This window comes from Cervus elaphus, chromosome 27 (assembly GCF_910594005.1).
Source record: "Cervus elaphus chromosome 27, mCerEla1.1, whole genome shotgun sequence".
Taxonomy (NCBI): domain Eukaryota; kingdom Metazoa; phylum Chordata; class Mammalia; order Artiodactyla; family Cervidae; genus Cervus; species Cervus elaphus.
This window is the reverse complement of record NC_057841.1, coordinates 26189218-26217179: the sequence shown is the minus strand read 5'-3', so window position 1 is coordinate 26217179 and position 27962 is coordinate 26189218. Positions and strand designations below refer to the sequence as shown.

At 38.3% G+C, this 27962-nt stretch overlaps 1 protein-coding gene across 28 annotated transcripts in view; it reads left to right on the top strand.

Moving 5' to 3' along the window:
• The window catches only part of DTNA (dystrobrevin alpha), a 415842-nt gene that overhangs the window by 206657 nt on the left and 181223 nt on the right, over positions 1-27962 (top strand). Inside the window, exon 1 of one of the 28 annotated variants that reach the window (XM_043889356.1) lies at positions 11735-11938. The exons of 24 other annotated variants lie outside the window; for them this stretch is intronic. The gene's annotated coding sequence lies outside the window, so the exon portion shown is untranslated. Of the gene's footprint in view, positions 1-11734; positions 11939-27962 lie in introns of those variants that run through there. 3 more of the 28 variants (XM_043889360.1, XM_043889379.1, XM_043889382.1) reach the window with 3 other exon arrangements.

Here is a 27962-nt window from a genome sequence, read left to right as displayed (position 1 = left end):
CTAACTTTCTCCAAAAAAAATTGTTTGGAACAGCTGACTTCACTTCCTCATCCTCACCTTCCCCTGAGAAGGGTCTTATTAAGATCATTCTTATCTTCATATTCCAAAGCTAATGAATGCTTCTTGCAATATCATCTGAACCTCTCAGAAGCTTTCAATTCAAAGACCACACCTTCTTTCCTGGAAAACTGCCCTGTTTCAGCCTCCACTGAAAGCTACTCACAGGTTCCCCCACCTCCCTGACCCCTCTGTCTGGGGGAGGAAGCTTGGGCTACTTCTCCAGGTATGATCTCCTTTCAACACAGCTTTTAAAAAGTTGCTTTGTACCTACAACTGCCACCTGTACATTTCCGTCCATTCCTTCTCTCCAGGGCTCTAGGCATATGTAGACACAGCATTCCTGACATCACTGCTTTACAGTCTCAGAGGCACCTCAGATTCAACACTTTCTTGCACACATGCCTTGCCGCACTCTGCCTGCCGTCCGCATGCTCCTGCATCTTAGTCAATGGCACCTCCTTCTATTTTATTTTAAACAGCAAAAACATTTGGGGGGGGGGTATAGCCGATTCGCAGTGTTGTGATAATTTCAGGTGAACAATGCAGGGACTCAGCCATACACATACATGAATCCGTTGTCCCCCAAACCCCCTCCTATCCAGGCTGGCACGTAACACTGCGCAGAGTTCCATGTGCTTACAATAGGTTTTTGTTGGTTATCCGTCCTTCTTTTATTTTAGAATGTGGGGGGTTCTCCTTTACACCCTCTTCTCACTCATCCTCCCACATTCAGTCTATGAAAGGCTCCTATGAATTCTGCCTCCAGAATATATTTCTGGTGTGTCCACGTCTCAGTCTCCACTGCCAGCATTTTAGTCCAGAGTCACCAGTCAGCCCCCAGACTGTTTTCACTTCATCCACTCTTGCCCCTCTCCTATCCCTTCTCCACACCCAAACCAGGGTTTCTTTTAAAAATTAAAATTCTATTTCTTTACTCTCATGTTCTGAGTCCTCCCAGAGCTTCCCACTGCACTGAGGATAAATTACAGAAGCCCCTAGTATGTCCCACAAAGTATGTCCCGGTCCCTGCCAACCTTTTCATGCCCTGACCTTCCGCCCCTTCTGCGGAGAGCTCCAGCCATGCTGGTCTCGCTGTATTCGTGGAACACATCAGGTTCTGACTGCCTTGGGGGGCTCACCTTGCTCTTCTCTTTGTCAGAAAGGCCTCCTCCTCATTCTCCACAGGCTTTGTCTCAAATGTTATTTTCTCAGAGAGGTCTGAGGTAACACCAGATCACTGCAGAGAGACCATTCTTTCCTCTTACCCCGTTCCAAGCTTGGACGTGGCCTTAATAACCATGGGACTCACTGTGAAACTGAGAACCATTCTCAGAGCTTTCCTGAAGTCCTGATGATAATAGGGAGATAAGCCAGATAGTAGAGTGAATGATCAGCACAATTATACCTTAGACCATAGTCACATCCATCAAAAGGGGTCCTATCTTGCCTCCATCCTCCATGGGTCATCACCATGTATTAGAACCTGCGTCCCATTCAGGTAGGAGTTTCCTTTGACCTAGACCTTGTTCCCGGATCCCAGAACTCCAACACTATTTCCTTCTGGATTTAGTCCCCAAACCCTTCCCCATTCCAGTTAATAACACATTGTTTTCTAGTTCTTCCACCTGTAATGAGCACAGCATTTTTGAGTGACTTAGTTTTTCTTTATCTTTACCATTATCTTCTAGGCCAGGCAATATATAACCAATAGTTAGTTGCTCAGCTATGTCCGACTCTTTGCAACCCCAGGGATGGTAGCCTGCCAGGCTCCTCTGTTCATGGGATTCTCCAGGCAAGAATACTTGAGTGAGTTACCATTCCCTTCTCCAGGGGATCTTATTGACCCAGAGATCGAACGCGGGTCTCCTGCACTGCAAGCAGATTCTTTACTGTCTGAGCCACAAAAGAAGCCCATGTATAACCAATAGGCCCAGAAAAAGTCAAGTCTGTATGTGGAATATGGCTATATAGTTTGAAAAGTAACAGTCCATTTTAAAAATCAGGCTGTCCGTTGTATAACTGAATCACTTGCTGTACTCAGAAATTAACACAACGTTGTAAATCAACTATACTTCAGTAAAGTAAATTTTTAAAAATCAAGCTGTATATTTCCATAGAGAGAGACACAAATAGGGAAATCCAAAAATATTAACTGTGGTTGGTGGGACTGTAAGTGATTAGAAAATGTTTTTGCTTACTTTTATTTTTTTAATTGGTCTACAGTGTTTACCAAAGATATCATAAAGCCTGAAATAGATAAAGCAGATGTGTTTGTGTTTAACGCTTTGGATATTATTGCCCATGACATTGTGCGTGGGCAATCTGAACTCTCCTATATTGTCACATTTGTAGCAGTAATATCCAAAGGAGCTAATATGTAAATTCAGGTTTCTCTCTGCATGATTTGTGTGTTTAGGAGCCTATAAACACATCATTGTGTCTTCACCGGGATGTCAAGGGTCTTTACATGTATAACAAATACTAGTGACCAACATCCTCCCAAGAGAAGGCAATGGCAACCCACTCCGGTTCTCTTGCCTGGAGAGTCCCAGGGATGGCGGAGGCTGGTGGGTTGCTGTCTATGGGGTTGCACAGAGTCGGACACGACTCACGTGACGCAGCAGCAGCAGCAATATCCTCCCAAAACACTTTCCTCTCTGACGAACGGTGTAGGATGCTAGTGCCCTTCTGCTTTGTGTTATGTATATGCCATAATTTTGATATTAAATCAGGAGGTCCTTCCTAAAGTCTCTTCTGGCAAAGGCAGACTGTGTTGCCTTCAGTAATAAAGGGAGAACACCTGCTCACTATTATTTACCTGCAGATATCCTTTCAAACGCTTAAGTGCCTCCTTCACAGACTTTTATGCCACTTCCCTTCCTGTGTATTGTTCTCCATCATATAATGAATGGTTTCTCCAGTTTCTCCATTTCACATGTCACTCCGAGGCTATAAAGGGAATGCAGTGACCTGATTGATGAACTGACCAGTGTGAAGTGTGGGCTGAGGATAACCCCTCTCAGATGGGCTCCAGTGACCCCCCTGGGTATCACATACGTAAACCTCTGAACTGTCAGACGGATGGCCCCTGCCAAGGTGGCGTTTGCCACAACAGTCACCCAGAAGGGTCCAAAGCGCCTGATATCTTTATGTTATGGGTCAATTTATACAAAATGTGTTTAAGAAGCCAATGAATCTTTTCCCTCATCCCAATCATAGAGGTCATTCAAGTCTGTATATAGAATGGGACTTCCCCGTAGCTCAGATGGTACACAATCTCCCTGCAATGCAGGAGACCCTGGTTCTATCTCTGGGTTGGGAAGAGCCTCTGGAGAAGGGAATGCCTTTCACTCCAGTATTCTTGGCTGGAGAATCCCATGGACAGAGGAGCCTGGCGGGCTACAATCCATGGCGTTGCAAAGAATCAGGTACAATTGGGCAACTAAGACTAAATACAGAATGAAATATCAAATATTAGTTTGTTACTCATCTCAATTATTTCAACTTTCTCAATAAAGGTGTTTCTCTCATATCCTTTTTCTCTCACTGCCTAAGTAATTTCACTATGTTCCCTTGAATCGCATTTGATCTCTTTTTATCTTTCCCCCCAAATCACCTTTATATCCTTTTCCAGCTGTTTCTATGTTTTCCTGAAATAATTTATCCTCTATAGTTTTGCCTTAATGCCTTAATTCCCCTCCACAACTTGCTTCATTTTCTCATCCCTTTCGCTGTCATTGTGGTTGTCATCAATAATTAACTTTTCCTCAATGTCCACAGGTACATTGAATGTCCACTGGACATTCCATTGGCCTCTTGGTTTCTCCATCTCTTTACCCGTGACATATAGACACACACTACCTGAGAGACACTTCCAGTCCACCCTCCCTCTTCACCTTGCCACTGGCACTTAATTACTTGTCCTTTCCCAGGGATGCATGGCAAAGGGCGAGAGAAACTCAATAGCTTTTATCACTCCTACATCACCGAAAACACTCATCAGGCATCCCTCTACCCACCTTTATTTTCTAGCCTTTTATTTTGTATTGGAGTATAACCTACTAACAACATTGTGGTAGTTTCAAGTGGACAGTAAAGGGATTCAGTCATATGTATGCGTATGTGCATGCCAAATCTCTTTAGTCGTGTCCAACTCTGTGCAACCCTATTGCACCTTAGCCCGCCAGGCGCCTCTGTCCATGGGATTCTCCAGGCAAGAATACTGGAGTGGGTTGCCATGCTCTCCTCCAGGGGATCTTCCTGACCCAGGGATCAAACCCACGTCTCCTGCGTCTCCTGCATTGGCAGGCAGGTTCTTTACCACTAGCACCACCTGGGAAGCTCCAGACGTACATATACATGTGTCCATTCTCCCCTAAGCTCCGCTCCTATCCAGGCTGTCACATAACATTGAGCAGAGTCCCCTATGCTATGCAGTAGGTCTTTCATGGTTATCTATTTTAAATACAGCAGTGCGTACATGTCTATCCCAAACTCCCTATCTTGTCCCCCCATGCTTCCCCTGTGACAACCATAAATGTGTTCTCTAAGTCTCTAAGTCTGTTTCTGTGTTGTAGAATGTCTGCTCTGATGATGTATTCCCAAGTCCAGAACACGAAGTAGAAGAATCTGGGAAAACACACCTACTATCATAACAGCAAATGCTTTCCAAGCCTAGGACACCCTGAATGGGTCCTTTTTGCCCCTAAATGTTCTGTTTAAACTAACCTAATTAAATTACCTGTCTCCTCTCAAGTCAGTTAATTATATTTTTCTCATATGTTTTGTATCTACAGCTATATTTTCTTTATCCATGTTTTTATCTCCCCATCTAGATTATAGGCCATTTATATTTCTTTGCCTACAAATAGTACAGTGTGTGCTTTTAGAAGGCACTTATAATATTTATTAGAATAAGTCATCTGATCTTAGAACAAGTCACATGGAAGAGACTGAGAACCCATAATTTCTGTGGATTCTGTCTTCAGACTAAGAAAATGAATTCTTTTAAGGGTGAGGTCTACAGAAATCTGCCTGTTTCCTTGACTTCACAAATAGACTTGATTTTTGGAAATGTCTTTCCATTTCCCTCTAGCTGAGATATCATATATCCTGTCGGATGGAAACTCCATCATGGCTGGGCAAACACACCTGAATTTACAGGATATGGGATTGTCAAGGAGGGTGACCAGACACATATTTCTTCCCCTTCCTTTACGAGCTTCCTGACAATCTACCATTCATACAGTCACTCAGCTCTTCTGCTCTTCCGACAGAATACAGGACCATAAAAGAACTTGGGCCCCATCAAAGAGCACTTCTACATTTTATATCAATTTGAACTCACTGATTTTATGAGTCCTCTCAACTCTCTTGGAATCCTTTTCCAGTTTGTTTTTCTCAGGACAGATTTGGGTCTGGGAGACTGCTTCTTCTCAGTATCCACTCTGTTTTGCGTTCAGCGGAAAGTGGCTATAGAGATACTGCCATGTGGCTTGACCCTGACAACAACTAGCATCACCCACCACCAAGTAACTCCCATTCCTGACTTGGGCTCAGAGCACATTCATGGAGTTTCACAGGTGATATGTAGGAGGGAGCCCCTCAGAGATGAAGTGCCATTCAGGGTCAGCATGGTGGGCTTTCCAGGTAGCTCAGCAGAAAAGACTCCGTCTGCAAAGTAAAGACACAGGAGACAAGGGTTCAATCCCTGAGTCGGGAAGATCCCCCGGAGGAGAAAATGTTAACCCACTCCAGTATCCCTGCTGGGAAAATCCCATGGACAGAGGAGCCTGGCAGGCTATGGTCCATAGGGTCACAAAGAGTCGGACACGACGGAAACAACTCAGCATGCATGCATACATGCACACATGGTGAAATGACAGAAAGCAAAGCAGATCAGAGAGAACCCAGTTTCCATTCTAGCACCAGAAGAACTCACAGTGAGACTCTGAGCCAGCCCTGGCATCTCACTGAGGCTCAGTTTTCTCTTCTATAAAAGGAAGTATTATGCTAAATTATATGTATGGTGGTGGTGCTGGTAGTGGTTTAGTTGCTAAGTCATGTCTGACTCTTGCAACCCCATGGACTGTAGCCCGCCAGGCTCCTCGGTCCACGGGATTTTCCAGGCAAGAATACTGGAGTAGATTGCCATTTCCTTCTCCAAATTATATGTATGAATCCTGTCAATTCTAAAATTGTATCCTTAGACTTTCTAACTTAAACCAATAATCTCCCTTCCATTCTAAGGGATCCATTCTAAGGAAATAACCCAAGATGGGATCAAAGTTCATATGCAAAGGTATATTGCTTATAATAAAAAACCTGGAAAAGACTAAAAATATACTTGACAATAAGGCATGGCTAAATCAATTCTGATACATCCGAATAGCAGAATTTTATGCAACTGTCAAAAAATATTTTCAAAGAATACATAATATGATTGCATGTTTATTGTATGTGTCTTTCATTAAGCAATAGAAAGCAATTTTCAACATTATCCAAGATATTTACTATGTAAATTAAAGAAGTACATCATAACATCAGTATTTGTTACTTCAGATAGCTGAATTATATGTGTTTAAGGTTATTTCATGAATTGCACTTTTTAACTTCTCTACTTTGAACCTGTGATATTATTACCTTGTAGTGAGGAAATGGACAAGTATAACTTTTTATTATTAAGTTTGAAAACCAAGCATATTTTTCATTAAGGAAAGATCCTGAATATAATTATATAATTATGAATTTTAGAGAGAGATGAAAAGCAAACAAACAGAAATTTGGGAATAAGTTTTCCTAAGTGAGCATGGCAAAATGATTCCAGTTTTACAAATAAGTTATCTGCAGAAAACGTAGGCATTCATTTCACAGTGCTATTTAAAAAAGGAGGCATTTTCTGTGATGTGTCAACAGTAGAAAAACACAAAGACATCCTTATTATTTATAGCAAGATTAGTACAATTCAAAGGAAGAGTACATGTTTTGAAAACATCTTAAGGGTCAAAGAGACTATCTTGATATTGAGTTATATAAATTGAAATGGCTTGCAAGAGTGTTGTTCTTTCATAAGAAATTTTCTTGAGTAGAATAGATACTAATCCGATTAATATTTTTTAGGTCAGCTGCTCAGAGCAGCCCAAGAAACACTGTGCTTGCCAAAACTATTCAATAGATCACAATCACTTTGTGGTTGCTGTTAGCAAGTTTTCTTATTTGATTTAAACCAGTGACTGAACAATAAAGCACTTTGTGGTATTATAAAATAAATAACAGTTTCAAAATGTGACCTGAAAAAAAAATCACTCTTGTTGAGGTTCAAATTTGTTTGTCCTGTTTTAGTTTCATTGACGTTAACAGCCAGTTTTTTGTAACCATGCTGTTTCACCCGTTATTGACCGGAGACATGTTAACACCACAGGCTTTCGTTTCTGCAAAAATCTTTTGGTCAATAATGTGTTAATTCAAGCTTGTGACCTCTGAGCCTATATTATTACCTTGAGTTTGGTAAATTAGGTGCCCTCCTGTCTGAAGAGAGAGCAGTGAAGCAAGTAACCCTGTAAGCTTCCTCCCAAGTCCCTGGGTCCATGGTTTAGCAAATTGACTTTCTGGAGTACAGTATTTCAATGCCTTTTGTGCATGAAGTCACAAAAGCTATCTCCCTAGATGACTGAATTCTTCATATGAAATTAAGTGGGTCACACCAGCACGGATTATGTTACAAATTTTGTTCGCACTGAGTGAGACGTTAATATTTGCAAAGGGGATTTAAAACCTGGCGAAACCAAATATACTGACATCTTAAAGAGAGACAATCAAACAGGTTGCTTTAGCCCCTGACAAAGAATGTTTGCTAATCATATTGAATGCTCTAGCAGCAGTCTACATTAACTCTTGGGTCAGCCAAAAAGTTCGTTCGGGTTTTTCCATAGCATCGTACAGAAAGACGCGAATGAACTTTTTGGACAACCCACTCCATAAAACTCTTAAAACTTATACAATGAAAAACAATTAGATACATAACCAATTCCTAGTGGGGGAAAAGGCACACGGTAAGGACTCCCACAGAAATGAATTATTCAAACGGTGGTCCTTTTGGTCTTGCCTTCATCAGCTGCCCTGAAGAGGATTAGCGGGTGCTGAATTCTCCAATGGACGTGCTTCCTGCTTCTTTGCTTGTGCTTATAGAATTGTGTGTCAGGAGTCACAGCACTTAAGGATTTTTCAGAGTTGTAGCAGTGCCAAAGCTATTTTAATAATCTCTACCAATTTTCTTGTAGGGCTGTTTTTTTCTAATGTTAGAGAAATCTTGCAATGTGCAACATTCATTTTTATCCTTTCTGGCAACTTCCTGCAATGAAAGTTTTTTTCTCTCGGGATTTTTTATTAACCCCTGACTGCTGCTTTGCACTATAAGTCTTCAAAGGGATTTTGATGCTAATTTTCCAATGCAGTTGGCTTTGGTGTCAGGTAATTTCCTGAGTTAGATGCCTGTGAAGAAAAACAGCTAAAAGTCTGTATTGGTGAGCAGTTTAGAGCCCTTGTTACAGATCAAGGCGATCTTTTCTTTTTTTAATTGAAGTATAGTTGATTTACAATGTTGTGTTCATTATTGCTTTCAGGGTAATCTTTTAAAAGCTACTGTTAATCCAACATTGGTAAATTGTTTTAAGATGAGATCTATGTATATAATTTTTAATATCAAGCTTTTTATGATTAAAGTTCTTCATATTCCATTTTAATTTGAAAAAATACTAATAAATAACATATAGACCATTTCTTGAGAATCCAATGTAAGTATCAAAATGAACTGCTTTCTTTACTGTGTTTTTCTTTCATATTTAAAAGGTTTTTAATTGACTCCCAAGTTTAACCCTCTTCCACCTGTTTTGCCCTGGGAATATGTAAAACCACTTGACTGGTTATCCCCCCCTTGTTGGTTTGTAGGTAGGAATAAGCAACCTAGGTATTTGCCTGGTGTGGTCTCTATGTTCATGCTGCGTCATTACCCTAACTTATACTATGGAGTGCATGTATGAGTCTGATTTAAATCAATCAACAGTTTCATCAGCAAGAGGAAGTCAGGTAGGTGTCAGTACACTTTCTCATTGTCCCTCTTGCTCAAAAGTCATTCACAGTTTTCCTAAACAGTACTAGCAATCATTTGTTGAGCATTTAGTTTGTTTCCAAGCTCAGTGTTTGATGCTTCCCTTGAACTAGCTCATTTCATTTTGTTTAAAGTAGGAGCTTTCCAGTAACCCAGGTTTAGAGAGGTTAATGATCTATCCAAGATCACCAACGGGCGTGAGCAGGAGCCGCGTTTCACACCCATGTCTGGGTAGCTCCATGATGGATCCTCTGAAGAGCTCCAGGCTCCTGTTGCTCATGTCCATTAGTGGCATAGAATATTAAGGAAAAACTTATGTGGACCTCGTAAGGGTTTAACCACTAGAGGAAAAGCTTTGAGCTCAGTCCTGGAGGAGCTGAGGGCTCCTCCACTGTTCTAAGGTAAAACATTCATTTCCTGCTTTATGCGTTCAAGAAATAGCCACTGAACAAAGTGAAAAGACAACATGCAGATTGAGAAAAAATATTTGCAAACAATGAGACCGACAGTGAATTTCCAAAATATACAGACAGCTCATACAACTCAACAGCAACAACGATAAAAAACAACTTTATCAAAACTGGCTAGAAGAAACCTAAATAGAGATTTCTCCAAAGAAGACATTCAGATATAGGCAGCCAATAGGCACATGAAAGATACTCAATATTGATAATTGTTAGAGAAATACAAACCAAAACTACAATGAGTTACCACCATTGTACCTAGTAGTCAAAATGGGCATCATGAAAACATCTACAAATAACAAATGCTGGAGAGGGTGTGGAGAAAAGGAAGCCCTCCTACACTGTTGGTGGAAATATAAATTGTTGCAGCCACTATCGAGAACATTATAGAGGTTCCTAAATATTAAAGGTAGAGCTGCCATATAATCCAGCAGTCCTTCTCCTGGGCGTTTATCTGAAGAAAATTAATTTGAAAACATACATGTACCCCAGTGCTCACAGCAGCGCTATTTATAATAGCCAGAACATGGAAACAAACTAATGTCCATAGATGAATGGATAAAGATGCTGTATATATACAGTGGAACCATAAAAAAGAATGAAATAATGCCATTTGCAGCAACCTGGACGGACCTAGAGCTTATCACACTAAGTGAAATAAGTCAGAAAGAGAAAGACAAATACCATATGATATCGCTTATATGTGGAATCTAAAATATGACACAGATGAACTTACTGGCAAAACAGAAACAGACTCACAGACATAGAAACAATGTGGTTGCCCAAGCTGGGGAGGGATAAATTATGAGTTTGGGATTATACAAACTACTATATATAAAATATATAAACAACAAAGTCCTACTGTGTAGCACAAGGAACTATATTCAATATCCTTCAATAAACCATAATGGAAAAGAATATGTGTGTGTGTGTGTGTATAGCTGAATCATTTTTGCTCTACACCAGAAACTAACACAACATTGTAAATCAACCCTATTTTAATTTTAAAAAACAGAAAATAAATTGTCCCTGAGCCCTTCATTGTGCCAAAGCGATGACTGGCATAGAAACATGAAAAAGACACAGCTCCCTTTCCTAGGAGAGTCCATATCTAAAAAGAGAAGTTAGATATGTAAACACAGTATTATGAAATATGAGCTAAATACGGGCAGTAAGCAGGGCTGTGGACACAGCAGGGTAGCAATGCAAGGCCTGAGGGACAAAGCCGCCTCTGGCTAGAGCTGAGCCCTGTGGTGGGAGGGAGGAACCGCAGCTGAAATGAGGTGAAGCCCCAGCCACTCAGGACTCCTCCCGTCAGCCTTCCTTAAAATACTGGGAAGAAATGAAGGTGATTCCTTCAATCTTAATTATGTAACCATTGGTCTGGGGGAAGGGGATCCCTGGATCGCTCAGAGTTAATATTGTGCCAACCCCATATCTTGATCTTAATATAGAGCCCCCAGATACAGTTTGCGTAATTCTAGTAGGCTCCACCACCCTAGATCCAAATCTATGAGCATTTTAAATAGAACTGAAATCTAATCTGTTTAAATAACAGATAAACACAGGGTCTTGATGAAAAGAAAATGAAGAATGTTACCTCCCACCTCTGAGCTGTAATTAGGAGTTTCCCCTAGGAAAATACTTTGAGACTAGCCCTTCATAGGCTAATGTAGTGTTTCCCAGCATCTGTATTTACTGAATCATTTCGTGTATTTTTAAAAATATTTTAAAAGATGCTGGGAGATTAATGCTGCATTTCCTACTGAGTTAGTAACTGACATTTTAAAATATTTGGTCCACAGAAGTAGTAGATAATCATCAGTCTTTCAAGGGATTAGCGGCATCTTAAAAATGCATATTGGTATTTCATTAGTTGGTTTACATTTTCTGGGAGCCCTTTTATTCTTGCCTTTTTTTACTCATTTTTCTTTTTCTTTTTTCCTTGTCTGCAAAGTTGAGTCAGCAACAGAAAGATATTCAAATTAGACTTGTCATACAGGAAAAAAAAAAAAAATCTGACTTTGTCAGGGTGGGTGGAGGGGGAAAAAGCAACTTTTTGTCAGTCTTTTGTATTTCAGCAGCTGGATTCATTGCTGCCATGGTAACGGACCACATGATGAGGTGTATTAGATTGCTGTGTGTTGAACACAAGGGGAAGAATGAACACAGCGTTTTATTGAAGTTGAAGGTTACTTAGGAGTTTCTTCTGTGGAAGTGTGTAAGGTCAAATACTAGAGCTTTCAGCATATGTAATGCTTTAGAGGAAGAATTAGGGGCATGCTGCTGCATTTAACTACAAAACCAGGTAAGGTTTAATTGAATCTATGAAACTGACCTCTTACTTCTTCTGTTGCAATGGCATAACTTGCCAGGTAGAATTTCACTGTCACCCCCATCCCCAACCCCACATGGACACAGGGCAGATTTTTCCTGTCTCCCCTACCCCAACTCCCCCCACCTCTGATTGCATCTGTTTTTAATTTGAAAGTTTGGATCATTGTGAATTTTTATAGTTCTTTGGTAGTGTGAGTGAGCGTGTGTGTGCAAGTAAAAGAAAGAAAACTAGAAAGGAAGTAATAAGAATGCAGTTAGTGTCTTCAGATCAATGTAAAACAGAGTAAAGTGTTTCGTTCTTTGAAAATGGTCCACTTTTCTTAGTGGACACCTTATTAGTGGCATTAGCCCATAGCTGCTTGTCTCTTATACTAATGGAGCCATAGGACCAAGTTCTCCAGCCTGTTATTCACTATATTTATTCTGTCTGGGCTTCTATTCCTCTTTCTTCCTATTACTACCAGCCTCATTCATCATGAAGAGTTCAGTTTTATCTATAATTTTTACAACATATTTTATATCCATTAATATTCTATTCTTTCAGACACGGTGGTCATATGCATCTTAGAGGATTTAAAAATAGAAGAAAATATATTACAGGGAGTAGAAAATGAACTCTTTTGCTTAGAGGCTGGTAAGAGCAGAATGTAAACACTTCAGTGTGGCTCCGTGAAGCATCAATTCCCAGAGCATGGGCGCCTCCTCCTTGCGTTGTTTACGTATCATCCAAGCAGCTTGCTTCAAAGAGGGAGGCTTGGATATGTGCGGAGCAAGTTGAAGAAGAAAATTTATGATTTGTTTTGATTTCTTGTTTCTGCAGTTGTTTGATGTTTAGCTTTCTCATAAGACATTAGGATTTACTTTCATTTTTTAGTTAAGGGCTAACCTAGCCAACTTGTCTCCTCTTAGAACAAAGTTGTCTTGGCAGCTTCAGAGACAAACCCCTGCTAAAACTAGCAGAACCCAGTATTACTCAGGGATATTCACTGGAGTGTTTTCATATAGGAGAGATTTTTAAAAATACTTTCATAGCTAAAAGCAATTGATTGCCACTAATTGGTACTGATTGGGATAAAAGCCAATAAATTATGCCAAGGTTACTCTTATACCACCCTTTCTTTATTATTTTTTGTTTGTTTGTTTGTTTTTTTTGTTTTTTTTTTTCACCCTTTCTTTAAAAAGGAACACTTAGATTTTTTAAAATTCATTTATGTTCTGTGATTTTCATTGCTATTTTCTAAGTCTCTCTAGTTTTCATCCATTCAGACCATCTTCTAAATTTGAACAAGAGGTCATAATTATTCAAAACAATTTTTTTGCCATGATTGCAAATAAGGGGAACTATTTCCATGATAACAAATATCAAAAGCATTATAATAGCACATTTGTAACATTTGTACAATGTCCAAGCTTGAATCCGAATTCTTCCTTTCCTTTTTCCCTTGGTTGCTTTGAATACAAAACAGGCTATGAGCATGTCCTTCAAAATATTTTCACAAGCCTCAGTTGTTATTACTTAAAAATAGGAAATTACCAAGAGTTGGTGAAAGATGGTACCTGGTAAAATATTTTAAAGTGCAAAATTCTCAAAGCTGGCAATATCTGAGATAGAAAGAGGGAGAGAGAGAGACAGAAAACATAAGAAAAGAAAAATAGACAAAAGATAAAAGTGTGAATGATCTCTTAGACAAGCTTTCGTCTTTCCTTCAGTACTAGAATAGGTTAAACCTTCATATAAAAAAGAAGAGAGACAGTATAACGTGGATGAGGTGAAATTAACAAAAAGTATTATCATTCCACTATTCCAAGTTTCAAGTCCACGGTAAGGCATGGATAGCTTCTTTCTATTAATTGAAATGAAAACAAATTCCTCTAATTGAATTTATTTCAGTTCTTCCTGTTTTGGGCTAAGATATCAGTTAGCTTATACATTAGGGCTAGAAGTGTGTTAAAATGTACCCATTTTTTGTGATTTTTATACACTTGGCACTAATCCATGTATACATGTCCATTTTTAAAGTTATTGTAACTGAGAGGTCCATAAGATGGAAATTTCTTTTAAATATTTAATAAGAATTGTATATATTTAAGGTATACAACATGATGACCTGATATACATGTATGTAATGAAATGATTACTACAGTCAAGCTAATTAACATATCTTCTGCTCAAATAGTTACCATTTTGTGTGTGTGATGAGAGTTCCTGAAATCTACTCTCTTAGCAAATTTGTGTTACATAATATAGAGAATTATTAACTCTGCTCACCAGGCCGTACGTTAGATCTCTAGACTAGTTCATCCTATATTCGTGCAACTTTGTACCGTTTGACCAACATCTCCTGGTTCCCCCACCCAACAATGGTTGGTAGCCACCATTCTAATATCTGCTTCCATGTATTTATGTTGTTTAGAGTCCACATTATAAGTGAGATCATACAGTAGTTTTCCTTCTGTGTCTGGCTTATTTCATTAGCGTAATGTCTTCTACATTCATCCGTTTTGTTGCAAACGTCAGAATCTTACTCTTTTTTAAGGCTGAATAGTACTCCTTTTATGTATACATCACAATTGCATTTTCCAGTCATCTGTTAACATACATTTGTTTCCATGTCTTGGTTATCACAAATAATGCTGCAATGAACTTGGGAGCACAGGTATCTTTTCCATTACTGGCTTACTTTCTTTTGGGTATATCCTCAGAAGAGGGACTGCTGAATCATATGGTAGCTCTATTTTCTGTTTTTATAGAAGCCTCCACACTGTTTCTCATAATAGCTGTAGGGAACACTTATATTCTTAAGGAGCAAAATGACTTTTGATGTTCTTGCTTTAAGTTAGAAATTTTGCAGATGTTTTGATCATTTGTGTCAACCCATGTTTAAATCATGCTTTACTGTTAATTTTGAATGATTGGGAGCATCTTAACATTTAATCTCTAATTTCTAGAGATCCCTAACCTCTCAGACAAATAGCTAATTATCTACAAACATTTACCTCTATTAAAGAAACAGATGTTCAACAGAGTCATGATAAAGAAGAATCATATTGACTATTATAGCCTTTTCAATAAAACTAATGGTAATTTTTGGTCCCTAAGACAAAATCTCTGAAATAGATGAAGATAAAGCCAATGAATGATGATTCAATATCAGCTAGATATTCCACTTTTAGGAGTTGCTATTTTTAAACCTGTGACTTCATCAAAGTGGGTTTTATAATTGACAACCATGTAATTTTTTGTATGAAAAAAATTAGACTTTTTAAAAATATTCTTAAATATTTAAAATGAAAAAAAAGTAATGGTATCACAATCATGATAATGATAGTGATTATAATGGCAATAATGATTAATTCAGAGAGAAAGACAGACTTCACTAGAAAGCTCTAAGCTATGTAGTCAAAGGCCAATGTTTTTAGAAAGAAATGGAAAATTTCTAGTAAGTGGTATGATTTTCAGATGTTTCCTCCCAACTTTCATTGATTCCATTAATAGCATTTACAAATCAGTAACAATAAATGTGTTTGTTATGGTCTTCTCAGAGCTTATTATAAAGGATATTGACTTTGTTCAACAAGCAATAGATGTTTTCATCAGAAATGATTAAACTCCCCAAGAATTATACAGTGTGTGGCCCAGTATCTGATAGGAAAAGAGTAAATGCATTGCTAGGAACGAACAATTTGTTACATTTTTGGTATATAAATAGGTACAATCAGCTAGTTTCACTTTCATGATAATATTACCTTGATACATTTTAGAGTGATATCATTGTTATGTAATTCCCCTCTACCTGGCATTTACATGATAAAATGTTCACTATTGACATCATTTTAATATTTCACTTATATTTTAAAATTTTTAATTATTTGTTTAAATAACAATGGTATTTTACATCTAAAACTTACTAATTTGGGTTTGTTTGGGGAAAAATTGTACTCTGAAGAAGCACTTTCCTCTATGTACCCTCATATGAAAAAAATAGCAGATAGATTGATGATTCCATCAATCAAAGTAGCGAAAGGAAATACAGAACTTGAGATAGCACAATACACCTTCAAAGGCAGAAATCATAAAGAAATGGTTGTATAAAAACTTATTACTTCTGGAAAATGCTATAAACAAAATTAAAAGATAAAAAGCAAACTAGAAACAATATTTGCAACACACATGAAAGAAAAGAAGATGAGCACCTATAACATATAATAAGATCTCATAAATTAATAAGAAAGAGAACAGCACTTATTTTATTACTTTATTTTCAGTGCAGTTTTAGGTTTGCAACAGGTTTAAGCGGGAGGTACGGAGATTTCCCATACACCTCCCATCCCTACATCTGCATTGGCTCCCTCATTATCAGTGCTGAGCAAGAGAATGGTAAAAACAATTTTATCAAAGATCAACCTACACTGATACATAATAATCACCCAAAGTTCATAGTTTACCTTGGGATTCACTTTTGGTGAATTCTAAGATTCTATGGGTTTGGACAAAGGTATAAAGATAAATACATATATATATGTTTATTTGTGTTTCCATTGTTATAATATCATACAGAATATTTCACTGCCCTATATATCCTCTGTGTTCTGCCTATTTATCTCTTCTTTCCCTCCACACACACCCCTCCTCGCCCCCACCTTATCTTGGAAACCATTGAACCTTTTATTGTTCCATAGTTTTGCCTTTTCCAGAATATCAGTTAGAGTCATACAGTATACAGCTTTTTCAGATTGGTTTCTTTCACTTCCTAATAGAGATTTAAGTTTCCTCCATGTCTTTTCATGGCTTGAAAGCTCATTTCTTTTTAGCCCCGAATAACATTCCATTTGTTTGGATGTACCACAGTTTATTTATCCATTCACCTACTAAAGGACATTTTGGTTGCTTCCAAGTTTGGGCAATTACAGATAAAGCTGCTATAAACATTTATGTGCAGGGTTTTGTGTGGACAGAAGTTTTCAGCTTTTTTGGGGTAAATAACAAGGAGTGCAATTACTGGAACATATGCTAAGAGTATGTTTAGTTTTGTGAGAAACCACTTTCAAAGTGACTTTACCATCTTGAATTACTACCAGCAAGAAATGAGGAGTCCTGTTGTTCCACATCTCCAGCATTTGTTGTCAGTGTTCTGTCTCTGGCCATTCTATTCGATGTGTGGTGGTATCTCATTATTATTTTAATTTGCATTTGCCTGATGACGTATGATGTGGACATTTTCCATAAGCCTGTTTGCCATCTGTATATCTTTTTTGGTGAGATGTCCGTTTAGGTCATTAGGTGTATTTTGCATAGCAATCCTTTATCAGATGTGTCTTTTGCAAATATTGTCTTTCAGTCTCTGGCTTGTCTTCTGGTTCTTTTGATATTGTCTTTCACAGAGCAACATTTTTAATTTTAATGAAGTCCAACGTATCAATTATTTCTTTCATGGATTCATGTTTTGGTGTTATATTCACTATTATTTTTAAATATTTACAAATTAAATAAACAAATATTTTAATCTTTAGCAATTTGTTTAAAAGAAGCAGAAGGATGAGAGACAGTAATAATATCCAGTGTTCTGCTACTGAGAGTATAAATTGATACAGTGTGGGGGAGGGGGTCAACCTGGAAATGTGTGGCAAAGGCTTTAAAAATTGTACCCAAAAATTTAAAATATCATAACAAAATAAACATATATACACCGTTTTTCATTGTTGTGATGTCTGTGAGTGTAGACAAGGATAGTCATTCTGGAAAAAAAAAAAAATTTGAGAAACGTGACAAACACACCAGCTTATTTCTGCTCTGATACTTCTAAAGCTTAAGAAGACATAAATGTGGCTTACCTAGAGCCACACTTGCTCCACTGCTCCAGTTTGTAGTTAGAACATGTATAAGCAGCATGGGGTAGAGAAACGGATCTTGGCTTAAGAGTCAGAATGCCTGGGTTCTGCTATGGACTAGCTAAGATAATCTAAGGGTGCGAATATAAGGCATTATTCAAATGCTAGTGTTAGAGTTGGAGAGTTTTTTAATTCCTTTACCTCCATATCTGTATCTATCTTCACAACTGATGTTTCGAATTAAAAGTCCCCTACCAAATGGGAGAGTGAGGGCACACTTTTATAATTGCACTCTAAGAAAGTGCCAGATGGTGAAATCTGGAATGGCTTGACTTTGATAGAAAACACCATAATATTCTGAATTGAATACACTTCCCAATCATTATTATTTGAATTTCATTCAAAAGAAATTTCTGCTTATATAAGGATGGCAAAGGATGATTGATATTGACTGTAACCTAGCCTTTAGGTGTAGTGGAGATGGCAGAAATCTAGAGGCGTGTTATTCAATGGAAACTTCTGTGGTGTTAGAAATGTTCTGTGTCTGCACCGTCCAGTACAGTAACTAACAGTCACACGTGGCTGCTGGGCACTCAAAATAAGACTAGTTTGACTAAGAAACAGTATTTCTAATTTTATTTAATGCTAAGTAGTTTAAATTATTTAATAGTCACATTTGACAAGTGCTTTCCTATTGGACAGTACAGCTCTAAAATTAAGCACAACAAATCTGTGAGGCTCTTTATGTAATTATTTAATTTAATGTGAGGATTCTTTTCGAGCATATATGATGAATGACGGTGACAAAAAGGTGAATTTTCTTTATGAAATTTCAGTCACTCAAAGAAATACTAAACTGGGAGATCCTTTGATTCTGGAACCTGTAAGTCCAAAGTTTTCCATAAAAGTCTTGGTCCAATATGTTCTATAGCCTTGCTCACTTGAGATTTCTAATGTTCATCCATTTTCTCATTTATTAAAAATAAAAGCACTCAGGTTGAATTTATATGTGTCAGTGTAAGAAAAATGCACTGTTTTCTCTTCTTCTTACAATACTACTGTACCCACAACACTTTTTACAGACTGCAGGTATGTGTGCACGACACACAGTGAGGCCAAACAAACCAAAACATCAGAGTTTGAAGCAAAGAAAGACTTACTGCAGGACCATGCAAGGAGACTAAGTTTGTGCACAAGGGTTTGTGCTCCCAAAGAAACCCAAGATCCTCAAAGGGTTTCAGCAAAGCGCTTTTAAAGGCCAGGGAAGGATGAGGTTGGTGGTTGCAAACTTCTTGGTGTTGGAATCCTTTGTTCTTGCAACTGTACATGTAGGTCAGGTCACAATGTTCCTTAAACCTACAATAAAATAAATGCTATTCTGTTTTGAACTTTTTATCTCTATATGAATGGACTTTCAAAGATCAGATCCTTGAGAATAGGCTATCCTGTATATTTCAGGCTATCGGGAGCATTATTTTACAAAAGGTACAGAACCAGCATGACAAGCACAGGTCAACAAAACACAAAAGCAAAAGGAACAGATCTAATATGGAGTCAGATTTGTTCTTCCCTGTTACAGGCTGATACCAAATGTATGGATTTGCAGCACCAAGCCATTCTGACTGCCTAGAGTCAGTGTCGGGGCCCTCAGCTTAAGGGCTCAGTCTCACAGACTGCTCCCACCTCGACTTCACATGCCAGTTGCAAGTACAGGTTGTCACCTGTGCTTCTGACGTACCAGCTACAAACGGGAGGTTCCCACAACCACTCCTCAGGTTCAGTCATTTGCTAGTACAGCTCAGAGCACTCAGGAAAATGCATATGTTTACTGGTTTATTGTATAATAAAGAATAAGATAAAGGATATAGATGAACAGCCAGATGAAGAGGTACATGGGTGAACTCCAAGAGTCCCAAGCACAGGCACTTCTCTTCCTGTGGAGTTGGGATACAACATCCTCCCAGCACATGAAGGTGTTAACCACCCCAGAGATTCTCCAAGCCCCATACTTCGGGGATTTTTATGGAAGCTTCATCATGTAGGCATGGTCAATCATTAACTCAATCTCCAGTTCCTCTCCTGAACGATTGTTGTTCAGTCACTAAATCGTGTCTGACTCTTTGTGATCCCATGGACCGCAGCATGCTGGGCTCCGCTGTCGTTCACTACCTCCTGGAGTTTGCTCAAACTCATATCCATTGTGTCAATGATGCTATCTAACCATCTCAGCCTCTGTCACCCACTTGTCCTCCTGCCCTCAATCTTGCCCAACATCAGGGTCTTTTCCAATGAGTCAGCTCTTCTCATCAGGTGGCCAAAGTATTGGAGCTTCAGCATCAGCATGAGTCCTTCCAATAATATCCAGGGTTGATTTTCTTTAGGATTGACTGGTTTGATCTCCTTGCAGCCCAAGAGACTCTCAAGAGTCTTTCCAGCGCCACAGTTTGAAAGCATCAATTCTTTGGTGCTTAGCCTTCTTTATGGTCAACTCTCACACCCGTACATGCCTACTGGAAAAACCACAGCTTTGACTCTACAGACCTTTGCTGGCAAAGTGATGTCTCCACTTTTTAATATGCTGTCTAGGTTTGTCATAGCTGTTCTTCCAAGGAGCAAGCGTCTTTTAATATTATGGCTGCAGTCACCATCTGCAGTGATTTTGGAGCCTAAGAAAATAAAATCTTTCACTGTTTCCACTTTTTTCCCATCTATTTGCCTTGAAGTGATGGGACCAGATGCCATGATCTTCATTTTTTGAATGTTGAGTTTTAAGCCAGCTTTTTCACTCTCCTCTTCTATCCTTATCAAGAGGCTCTTTAGTTCCTCTTTGCTTTCTGCCATCACCTGGAAGGTAGCAGTGGGGTAAAAGTTTCAAGCTTCAATCTTTCTGGTGACCAGCCTCCACCCCAAAGCTACACAGGAATCCACCAAGCATCACTTCATTAAATCAAAACTCCTATCACCCAGAAAATTCCAAAGGACTTAGGAGCTTGGTATCAGAACCAGGAACAAAACCATATATTAGAATGAAAGATGCACCTAGTATTCTTATCACTTAGGAAATTATAAGGATATTAGGAGCTCTGTGCCAGGAACTGAGGGAAGAAACCAATATATTTTTTCTATTATTTGAAAATCAGACACTGTACTTGACACTGAAAAGATAATGGCTGTCCAGAGTCCCTAGATGTAGAGTTTCCTTGAAAACTCTAGGAGTCGTATATACAGAACATATATTATGGAGGAGGAGTGAGAAAATACTATGTGAAGATGGAAGCACTAGGAGAAACTTCTAAAATAATTTTTAAAATAATATGCCTTAAATAGAAGGTTGGGGAAAGGAGAATTTATAGAGAGAGAACAGTATAGACAAATCAGGGAGAAATGAAAATCAGAAATCTCTGGAAATGTAAACTAGTCATGAAGATGTAATGAGACTAGAACTCAAAGATGTTCAAGGACCAGATCACCATCACCATCATCTCTACCATCTACCACCTTCCCTATTACCACCATCACCATCATTATCACCACATCATCATCAAAATCACAAGAAGCATGTAATGGACACCTAGAATTAGGCCAAGCACTTTTCATGCATTATTTTATTTTTTTCTCACAATTTATGAAGCAAATACTATCCTCTTTATTGATGAGAAAAATGCATCGCCAATAAAAGTCAATCTGGGATGCCAGGCCAGAGGCAACCTGTTAGACCATGTTAAGTCTTCACCTCTGCTGAGTGTTATCTCTTCTATGGAATTTAGACTGTTTTGTCCTGAATAATCTGGGAAGCCCTTTGTATTTAAGGAAATTCATATGGACAGCAGCATAGAAAATAGACTAGAGGGAAGCTGTACTTAATGGATAGAAGTAAGTGAAAAAGTTAATGCTACAATCCAGAACAAGGATGAGAGAAATTCTGAGCTGTGGAAGTGGAACTGGAACTGGAACTTGAAAAGGAGTCTACAAGTGATATGTCAGGGGTCTGTCTTTATAGTAAGTCAGGTAGAGAACGTCCGACTTATTTCTTAAGCCTCCCCGAAAAGTGTCAGTTCCTCTCTGCAACATTCGATCAAGATTATTGTGGCCAAAGAAACAGCTTATTTTATAATATGCAAGTTTTCCTAACAAGATTAACCTGCATAAATCATCCTGTTGGAAGAAAGTGTCGCTACATCATCTATGTTTTTGAAATATGGGATTTCTCACAATGTAAGATAACTAAGGTGGGAACTTCATATTCATGAAATTTTTCCTTTCATTAAAATCTTTTTGTTCTTGTTATTAACAAATAGTGATTTTTTTTTCTTTCCAACATCCAAGAATTTTTTAAATACATAATTAAAGCTTATTTAGAAAGGTCAAAGACAGTTCCTTTTATCACTGTGAAAGGAGTCTTCTACTTTAATTTCTGATTTGGGTATATTATTATTCTCCTGCCTTTGCCCCATTTGGGTGGATTTGTTTTTCTCTTGGCAGTGTATCCAGGTTCATCTCCGGGTGAAAGTAGAAGCTGGTAATTCTGGCATCAGAGACTCCACATTTTTCAAGAAGTTATTTTTAATTTCTTCCAAAGCCTTCTGACTCTGGGAAAATGTAGGAAAAGAAGGCGGAGGAGATGGAGTGTTGTCTTGACAACAAAGAGCCCGGAGGAGGAGAGGGTGTTGCTGAAAGGCATCCACAGTAACCTGGCTGTAAGGAGAACTTTGGCAATGACTGCCAACCAAAGGGGGTGAGGAGGGAAGAGCAGTCATTTGACCAGTGGACTGACCGTGTAACTCTTTTCAGTAGGTTGGAGTACAGTGGGAAACCCCAACATTCAAGAAGCCACAAAGGAGCACATTATATGAGAGTTCTGTGAATGCTGATATAATAAAATAGAATACTTTCTAAGTACCAGATACTGTTCTAAATGCTTTTTGTTTAACTCATGTAATTTTAAGTTAATCCTCATTTAGAGAATAATGCCTGGCACATAGAAATCACAGAATATGTATGTAAGTACTTATTACCCTTCCTTTAATCCTCACAACAACCCCATGAATCAGACATTATAATCGTCTTTATTTTACAGACGAAAAATTAAGTCCAGAGAGGTTAAGTAATCTCCCCAAGGGCGTACAGTTAATGAGAGAGAGTGCTGTAGTTAGTTGGGTTCAACCACTATGTCACCTTCCATTAATCTATGTAAAATCTCTCACATGTAAAGAGATAATACCTGTAAAGTGCTTACAAAGTATCTGACATATAAATTCCTAAAAACACTGGCAATTATTATTATGTAATAAAGTTTAGAAGATGTTCCACAATTTATGTTTTTCTACACAAACTTGATCAGAAATGGTAAGATTTTTAGGGTAGATTTGGATTTTTCTTAAGTAAATTTGAATAAAGCTTTGCTTATGAGCGTGCCCATTATAAATTGGAGGAATCTTCTTTCTACCCGAATACTATCCATCAGTTGGACTGGCACAGTTGAAGTTTTCACCTTAAAGAATGTGCTTCATAGAGATGCTCCATATACACATCTATGTAGCTCTGACCTTTTGACAGAGAATGATTGCAACTAATGGTATTAAAGAGCACATGTGAAACCCTCTTCCACACTTGTTATTTGGTATATGTCAATTTGTTCATTGCCATTTGTTGGGAGTTAAATGCTCTGACATTTGCATAACCTAAGGGAACTAGTGAGAGGCTGACAGCCAGGAAGGGAAGTCAGACCAGAGGCTGGAAAGGAGTCGCCAGGGGGGGTGGATTGCTAACAGAGCCCTCAAGGTCACAGGGCAGTTCTGGGCAGAACCCAACCAGGTCCTCGAACAAAGTCAGGTGCAGACTTGGGTTCTGATCTCTTTTCCCTTTGCTGGTGTTCGGTCACTAAGTCATGTCTGACTCTTTGTGACCCCGTGGACTGCAGCCTGCCAGGCTTCCCTTCCTTCATTGTCTCCCGGAGTTTGCTCAAACTCATGTCCATTGAGTCAGTGATGCTATCTAACCATCTCATCCTCTCTTTTGCCTATAACCACGTGATCCTTTCCAGTGACCTGGATGAGAGTGGGAAACCAAACATGCAAGGAGACACAAAGGAGCCCATTATAGGAGACTTCTGTGAGTTCTCTGATATAATAAAACAAAATACTTTCTAAGGACTGAATACTGTTAATGCTTTTTGTTTAACTAATTTATGTTAATAAATCCTCATTCAGAGAACAATACCTAGCACATGAGTTATCTGGGGGTAGGTGGATGATCATCCTTGTCGTGGTCCGTGCAAGGGTTGGAAAAGAATTTCCAGGCATCAGACAGAACGAGAGGGAAATAAAGTTTATTGAGTGGGAGATAGTGTTAAACGAGCAGGCCGGCTCAGGGGAGAGCCAACATCGAACAGGGTTCCTTGGTCTATTCTTATACCCAGGGTACAAGGAGCAGAATAAGGGTCTTGCAGGTCATTTGTTGATTGGATGAGACACGTATCCTGGGTCAGGGAAAAGTAAGGCAACTACTTTCTCCCTGTATGGGGTAGGAGAGACAGGGTATACTGCCCAGGAGGACCTAAAATTTGTTAATGGTTATAACATGGGGGAGGGAAGGATGATAAGGGTCTAGTTTTTTCCATTCCTGCACTTCACAGCCCTCCTTGGTTGTTGGTGTTGTTACTTTTTTCTTTCTGTTCTTTCATCCTTGGAACACAACAAACCTTTGTATAGGAAGAATTTTATAGATAATTAAGTGATAGGAAATCTAACTGAAGTAAGAATGTCAATAGATGAAGAATGAAAGATACTTACATATCATAGCATTCTTTGGACAACAAGGACATCAAACCAGTCCATCCTAAAAGAAATCAACCCTGAATATTCATTGGAAGGACTGATGCTGAAGCTGAAGCTCCAATACTTTGGCCACCTGATGAGAAGAGCCAACTCATTGGAAAAGACCCTGATGCTGAGAAAGATTGAGGGCAGTGGGAGAAGCGGGTGACAGAGGATGAGATGGCATCATCAACTCAACGGACATGAGTTTGAGCAAACCCAGGGAGATAGTGAAGGACAGGGAAGCCTGGGGTGCTGCAGTCCACGGGGTCACGAAGAGTCCGACGCAACTGAACAATGAACAACAGCAACATACCCTGGATATTGGCAGGGCAGGAACAACAGCCCTGTTGTGCTGGAACTCCTGGAGAGAATGATGCTGCTTTGCCTGGGTGCGTGAGAAAGGAGCAGTAACAGTCTCTTATTAATCATAACAACTAATATTTTGTATTGTGATTTACACTTTGCAATGTGTTTTGATTATATAGTATTTCAGTCTCCCAACAATCCTGCACTGAAGATGACCTCATTGTTTCTTTTATAAAGGAAGAGAAAAATCAAGCTCAGTGTGTGTCTCAGAGGCACTGAGTTAACAAGCAAAACATAGATTTTTTAAAAAAATTTAATTGAATTATGGTTCATTTACAATGTTATATTAGTTTCAAGTGTACAGCAAAGGGATTCATTTATACACACGCATATATAAATATATATATTCTTTTTCAGATTATTTTCCATTCATTATACGTTATTATAAGAGATTGAATATAGTTCCCTGTGCTATACAGTCAGTCCTTGTTGTTTATCAAGTTTTTATACAGTAGTGCCTATCTGTTAATCCCAGACTCCTAATTTACCCCTCCCCCTTTCCCTTCGGTAACCATAAGACAGTTTTCTGTGTCTGTGAGTCTCTATTTTTTTAAATAAGTTCATTTGTATTATTTTTTTAGGTTCCACATATAAATGATTTCGTATGGTATTTGTCTTTATCTGACTTACCTTACTTAGTGCGGTAATTTCTAGGTCCATCCATGTTGCTGCAAATGGCATTATTTCATTCTTTTTTATAACTGAGTAAGATATATATATATATATCTCACATGGGCTTCCCTGGCGGCTCAGTTGGTGAAGAATCCTCCTGCAATGCAGGAGACCCAGGTTCGATCCCTGAGTCGGGAAGGTCCCCTAGAGAAGGGAATGGCTACTTGCTCCAGTATCTTTGTCTGGAAGATCCCATGGACAGAGGAGCCTGACAGGCTGCAGTCCATGAGGTCACGAAGTGTCGGACATGACTGAATGACTGAGCTCACACACACACATGCACATATATCACATCTTCTTTATCCATTCAATACTGGATACATAGGTTGAGCCTGTCTTGACTACTGTATAATAAGTAGTGCTTCTATGAACATTGAGGTACATGTATCTACTTTGAATTAGAGTTTTTGTCTTTTCTTGATACATGCCCAGGAGTGGGATTGCTGGGTCATATGGTAACTCCTATTCAATTAAAAAAAAACTCTCCATGTTGTTCTCTATAGTGGCTATATCAATTTACATTCCCACCAATAATGTAGGGGGGTTCCCTTTTCTCCACACCGTCTCAGCATTTATTATTTGCAGACTTTTTGATGATGGCCATTCTGACCAATATGAGATGATACCTCATTATAGTTTTGATTTGCATTTCTCTAATAATTAGCGATGTTGAGCATCTTTTCATGTGCAAAAATAACATAAATCTTACTTTACTGATTTAGTAACACATGTTGCTTCGCTCAAAATCCCCTCTCATCTTGAAAAGTAAAAATTGCCTCAGCTATTTGCCTTTAGAGACTTGCTCTTATAAATGAAGAGTTCTTGGCTTTGTTCAGATTATTCAGGTTAAATCCTCTTTTTCATCAATACTTTCAAGTTTATGTACATAGTAGGTATTTAATAAGCGTTAACTGCCTGATTGATGTTTCTTGGTACACTCCTCAAAAGCAATCATTCTGCTTCTCGCACATCTGATGAAAAAAGATTGTTTGGGAATGGTAGAGAATAGTGAGCAATTAGAATTCCCAATATAGGAAACTAAGGTGGAAAAAATATATAAAACAACTATTTTAAATTTAGGAAAGTGATCTAACTTCTAACATCTAAATGAGATTTTTAAAATTTATTTTGTTTTAACTGGTCAGGTTTAAAATAACTCAAATGGCTTAAACCAAAAGGCAATAGGGCAGATACTTTATGCCTATGTAAAACCAATAGAAAAAAATTATTATGTGACCCTTACACTACTCATGCTCATATTCATACAACAGCCAAAGAACTTACAACTTTATCTTCCCAATGGGATGTCCTGCTGTATTCCTAGATGTGTCTTTTGTCTTCATGTTACTCACCATCTATCTTTACAGTCCTCCTTTACCCACCATTGCCCATGAGTTTAACTGTCTTTCTTGTCTACCAGAGGTATCAGAAATGCTCTTTCCCTGGCTGATTCTCTGCAAACTAATGATTGAAGTCTGGGCAGGAGAAATGAAGCCAGAGTGTATGCTTATCAGCAACAGTTTTGTTCCAATTTGGCTAAACTGAGGTTTAAATCGTGGCTATTTGGGCTTCCTTCTTGTATTTTTCCTTAAAATGTAAAAAAGCCATTTTGAATTGCACCATTTATTACCTTTCATGTTTAAAATTGTATTAAAATAATGCTTTGGGTTTATATGTTCTGACAGTAATGCTAGGATCTGAGACTCTTGTTTAGGATTAGGGTAAGACAAGAAAAGAATATTAAAATGAAAGATAGCTTTTCTTACCAGCTATTAAATATATTATAAAGCTATAATTATGATTAAGTTGAACTATAATTAAAGAGGATGTTGATAGAGATATAATCCTGGAGTATAAACAAATACTAACGTATGTAATAATATATGCTAGATGAGGCAGCAATAGTAATAGGGGACATGATGGTTATTATGCAGTAAACCTTATGGAGAAGGAAAAGGTCTTCATTTATTCTGCAAAATAAATTCCAACTAGATTAGACTTAAATAATTATAATAAATCAAATTATAAAAATTAGAAGAAAATATTATAGATAATTAAGATAGCTTTATTGAAATAAAATTGATAATAATCTATACTGTTCAAAGGGTACAAATTAAGTTTTAAAATAATGTTTATATCTTTTAAACCATCTCTAGAAATCAAGATGTAACATTTTTATCATTCCCAACAGTCTATTCATAACCTCTTGGTGATGCCGCCCTTCCAGCCCTCTCTCATTTTTAAGCGACCGCAAATCTGCCTTTGGTCATTAGAGATTAGTTTGCATTTTTTAGAGTTTTAGATATGGTG